We start from the raw sequence: 5,885 nt of genomic DNA, 5'->3' as shown, positions 1-5,885 counted from the left end.
CCTCTCAATGCAACCCTAGTGCCAAATGTAAGGACAGATTTTTGGGATGGAGAGGCTTGTATCTAGGTTCAGCTCTGGTAGACAAGTAACTTCGCTGCTGGATGACCTTCTCCTGCTCCTTGGGAGCCTGGCCAGTTCCCGGGGAGGAGGATAAAGGAATGTTTCTGATAAACAGGTGGGCATGCTTCGTGTCTCGGCTCTCTGGCCAAGATCCGGGACCGGACGCACTGCTTGCCTAAAATCTTAGCAATGAGCCACCCGTGTCCTTGGGGGCTTTAAGAGGGAGCCGGAGCAAGCCTCTGCTGCTGCTGCTTCATCCCGGGGGAACACGCAGGCAAGCTGAACGTTAAACGTGTCTGTGATGATTACTGATAATGTCTGATTCTCAGTATGGATCCTTTCCCGGTGCTGTGTGAAGATTGCCTAGTGATGCCCACAGTGCTGTAAATTCTACCAAACATAAGTACAACGTGGACATGGATCAATTGGCTACTGTGGCTGAGGTGTTCTGTGACAGTTCCTTTGATGAGGGATTAGCAAAATGGATTCACTTAAAAACAGGACATTCAGGACCTGCCGCTCTACATGGTATGTCATTATAAAAATAATCAAGGAGGGCTATGCCCAAGAAATGAGGCTGCTATAAATGTGGACAGCAAAAACATGTACAAAAAATTGTCCAAAAGTCAAAAATCAAAATAAGGCTCCTCCTGGGATTTGCCCCCGTGCTAAAGGGGAAGGCATTGGGCCAAAAATGTCACTCCAAAACTGATAAAGAAGGTAATTCATTAAAAAACAGAGTTCGGGAAACTGAAGAGGGGCTCGCCCCAGGCCCCGAACCAGAACACCCAACAAATTTTTGGGGCCATGACATTTGTTCCTCAGCAAAACACCCTAAATCCATCAATTCCCTCCAGAGAGCCACAGAGGGAAGTGCAGGACTGGACCTCAGTGCCACCTCCTATACAGTATTAACCCCTGAGATGGGTCCACAAGCCCTTCCTACTGGAATTTATGGTCCTTTGCCAACCGGTTTTTTTTGGCTTTCTACTGGGCAGAAGTAGTACGACTATGAAAGGATTGCAAGTTTTTCCTGGGGTTATAGATGCTGACTTTACTGGTGAAATAAGAGTTATGGCTCAAGCCAATAATGTAGTTGTAACCTTAACTCCAGGACAGCGTATTGCTCAATTGATTTTGCTCCCCTTATCTCCAATTGGTAAATTCTTTTTAAATAAAAGAGGGAATAAAGGTTTTGGATCTTCTGATGCTTATTGGATACAACCTATAACTAAGGACCGACCAGTATTTTCCTTAAAACTAAATGGAAAATTATCTAAGGGCTTTTTGGATACTGGAGCTGATGTCTCCGTTATTTCAGCAGCAAACTGGCCCACGAATTGGAAAAAGGAAATTACCATGACTCAATTACGAGGTATTGGTCAGAGTCAGGGACTAGAAAAAAGTTCAGAGTTGTTACAATGGGAAGATGAAGCAGGCAATACAGGCACATTTCAACCATATATTTTAGAAGGGCTGCCCGTTAACCTTTGGGGGCGAGATGTTTTAACACAAATGGGGGCTTTAATGTGTAGTCCAAATGAAATTGTTACCGCTAATATGCTTCAACAGGGCCACCTGCCGGGCAGAGGTTTAGGCAAACAACAACAAGGCATCACATCTCCAATTACTTTAACTGTTAATCAGGACCGAAGGGGCTTAGGTTTCCCTTGATGGCCACTGATCAGCCTGTGCCCCATGCGAAAAAAATAAAATGGAAATCAGATGCTCCCGTGTGGGTGGATCAGTGGCCTTTACCGCAGGAAAAGATAAATGCTGCACAGATATTGGTGGAAGAACAATTAACGGCAGGACATATAGTTCCTTCTAGTTCCCCTTGGAATAGTCCTATTTTTGTTATCAAAAAGAAATCTGGGAGATGGCGGCTGCTTCAGGACCCTAGGGCAGTTAATGCTACTATGGAAGTTATGGGGGCCTTACAACCGGGTCTACCATTGCCTGCTGCAATTCCAAAAGACTCTTATATTGCAATAATAGATTTAAAAGATTGTTTTTATACTATACCTTTACATCCAGAAGATTGTCCCCGATTTGCTTTCAGTGTTCCATCGTAAATTTTAAAGAGCCCATGAAAAGATATCAATGGAGAGTTCTGCCCCAAGGGATGGCTAATAGCCCTACGCTGTGTCAACAATTCGTTGCTGCCGCTCTCAAAATAATTCGTGAGATATACAGTAGTTTATATATTATACATTATATGGATGATATTTTGATAGCTGGACCTGAGGAATTTTTGGTGATGCAATGTCTGGCAGAAATGAAAGAGCAGTTATCTGCCTTTGGTCTTATTGTAGCCCCTGAAAAAATGCAATTTCAATATCCTTATCAATATCTAGGCTTCCAATTATACCCACGAAAAATACTTCCACAGAAAGAAACTTTGCGATTGGATTCTTTACGGACTTTAAATGATTTTCAAAAACTTCTAGGAGATATTAATTGGCTTCGTCCTCGTCTCCACCTCACAACAGGAGACCTTAAACCTTTATTTGATATTCTAAAGGGAGAGAGTTCCCCCACCTCCCAACAAGTGCTTACTCCCGCAGCACGGCTGGCTTTAGAGAAAGTACAACCGGCCTTATCTCAGAGATTTGTTTCTTAGATTGACTCTCATCAGCCTTTAATTCTTATTATTTTGGTTACAGACTATTTACCCACCGCTTTGTTGTGGCAAGAGGCTCCTTTACTTTGGATATATTTACAAGCTACTCCTAAAAAGAATGTTGTACCATATTACAATGCAAGTTGAGATTATAGCTAGAGGGAGATTAGAATGTAGAAAACTATTTGGAATAGAGCCAACATGCATATGTCAACCATATACTAACAAACAGCTTATGTGGCTTCTATCTTTCACCGAAGATGGGCCTCTTGCATTAGCTTCTTTTTCAGGACAAGTTCATAATAATTATCCAGCAGATAAAGTATTGCAGTTTTTACGACAACATCCCTGTGTGTTCCCGCAAAATACCAGCTTTCAGCCTTTAGAAAAAGCTGCCTTGATATTTACCGACGGTTCCAACACTGGTCAAGCTTCTGTAATTCGTGACGGTCACCGTACAGTTATTAACACCCCTTTCTCTTCTCCACAGCTAGTGGAATTAGCTGCTGTTGCGTTTGCATTACAGTCTACCTTGAATGTAGCGGTTAACATATACACCGATAGCAAATATGTGTCTTATCAGTACCTCAACTAGAAACGTGTTCATTTGTTCCTGAGTCCTCTGCTGCTTCTCCTTTGTTTTCTCGCACATGCACTATCATTCGACAACGTACCTGCCCTTTTGTTATAGGTCATATCCGAGCACATTCTAACCTCCCTGGGCCTTTAGTAGACGGCAATCGTTTAGCGGATGCTGCTTTGCGCGTATATTCTATTGCGACAGCTACAAAAGATCATGCTTCACATCATTTAAATGCTCATACACTGCGTCTGAAACACAGAATTACTCGAGAACAGGCTCGACAAATTGTAAAATCTTGTTCTACGTGCTCCATCCTGTTACCAGTACCTCCTTATGGCATTAACCCTCGTGGTCTGTTTCCCAATCAACTGTGGCAGATGGATATCACCCATTTCCTGGAATTTGGTAAACAAAAATATATACATGTGTCCATTGATACCTGTTCTGGATTTGTTTTTGCCTCCTTACATACAGGTGAAGCTACAAAACATGTCATCACCCACTGCCTGCAAGCTTTTGCTTCCCTAGGAACTCCAAGACAGATTAAAATGGATAATGGACCTGCTTATATTTCTGCTTCTGTTAAAACTTTTTGTGCAACCTTTTCTACATCTCATGTTACTGGCATTCCCTATGATCCCCAAGGCCAAGGCATTGTTGAACGTGCACCCAACACTTTAAAACAATATTTACATAAAATAAAACAGGGGGAGTATGGAGTTTCTGCCATTCTCCTAATAAATGGCTTTCACATGCTTTATTTATTCTAAATTTTCTTACATTGGACAAAGATGGTCGTTCTGCAGCTGATCGACACTGGCATCCACAAACAGGGGCGAAGAGAGCGATGGTGAAATGGAGAGATCCTATCACCAATCAATGGAATGGACCTGAGCCGGTACTGGTATGGGGACGAGGGCATGTTTCTGTTTTTTCCCAAAAGGATGATGCAGTGCGATGGCTTCCGAGCGGTTGGTGCGACAGGTGGATACCCTCCCAGCGATGCCCCCTGACGGTGCTCCTTGGGACGTTACTAACGATCGGAATTTTCCTGAAGACGAATGAATCCTGTCATTTATCCACAAACCAGGCCAATGTTACTGTCTCTGTGGGCGCTCCAGGGATTTTAAATTGTTCTTGTGTGTATCCTAATGGGACTGGCCAAGCAGGGTTTGTGCAGTGGGTACATAACAATCAAACTGTGTTTCGTGTTGGAAAGTACATAACCCGTGGGTGCTCCAATATGACCGATCAATCAAAGAGAAAAAAATACTGATTTTAGTATAACAAAATTGGCCGTTTTATCAGATGCAGGGGTATATTCTTGTCAATTTTGGAAAAAGAACTCCCCTAATGATGTCCTTAATGGAACTGTCAATGTAACTTTGTTTGTTAATGCTTCGTTTTCTATTGAATCTAGCAATTTTTGGTTGCACTTGGCCGCAACAACTAACACTTCTTCTTTTTGTGTTAATACAGCTGATTCTCCTTCCCGTCTTCTTACCAATAATCTTATAGGGATACCCTCCTCTAGGGAGGAGTTTACTAATATAACAGGCCTTAATATAACTTCCCTTGAAATAGACAATGTTACTCGCTTACTATTTACTGTACCATGGCAACTCAACCGCACTAACTACAGGGAATTTCATTTGTTGAATGGGACACGGGCTCCTAAGGGATGGGTTTTTTATGTAGCCAATATGCCTTTACATAGCTAGCCCCTGATGATTTCCGCAACTGTTCCTTGGCCGTGTAGCCCCGATGTTGACATCTGTATTTCCAAAGACACGACAGCGGCGTGCATTACCTGAGAATTGCAATGGCAACGTCATCCTGATAGGAGAAGACACTGCCCTTGCCATGGCTGTATCCGTAGCCGGTGTTCCTGGACTGGCTTTTGGAAATAACCGTGGACTGCGAAGGCTTGCATGCCTAGTGACTAGAACAATTAATCTTACTGCTACTGCACTGTCCAATACAGCTGAAGAATTGGATCAAGTTCGTTCAGGAGTGCTTTTAAACTGTGCAGCTATCAATTACTTGCTGTTAAAAGATCGTATAAGCTGTGAATCTGTACCTGGGGGATGTGGTTTTAACATTACTAACAACGTGCCATATATAGTCTGTCATTGATAAACTTAAGACTGAAATGCAACATATGTTTATTACTAACCCCCTAACATTTGGAGGGTTTCAATGGATTCATTGGTCATTAATGCTGGCTGGACCACTACTGCTCTTCCTACTTTGTATGGGATGTTTTCCGTGTGTTCTGCATTTTATGCTGACTTCGCTACAGTCTGTATGGACTGACATTCATCATTTAAAACTTCGTACCAAACCTCCTTTGTAATCAAAAATAATTGATATTTGGCTGTATGTTTCATCTCTCACCCAACGTTGGGCTGGAATGGTACTCAGAGACGGGTAAGACGCTCAGCACCCTGTACCAACCTAAGACAGGGCTCTAGGCCAAGCTGCCAGAGTTACCGATGATGGGCAAGGACAGAGATGACTGAGGGCAACCTAAGACAGAGGCATTCTCAATTAAATAAAAAAGGGGAGATGTAGGCAGCCCATAAACAAGTCATAGACAAGTCAAGGTCAGTCTTGGCT

Source organism: Lepus europaeus, chromosome 4, assembly GCF_033115175.1.
Source record: "Lepus europaeus isolate LE1 chromosome 4, mLepTim1.pri, whole genome shotgun sequence".
Classification (NCBI taxonomy): Eukaryota; Metazoa; Chordata; class Mammalia; order Lagomorpha; family Leporidae; genus Lepus; species Lepus europaeus.
This window is presented reverse-complemented; position numbering follows the sequence as displayed.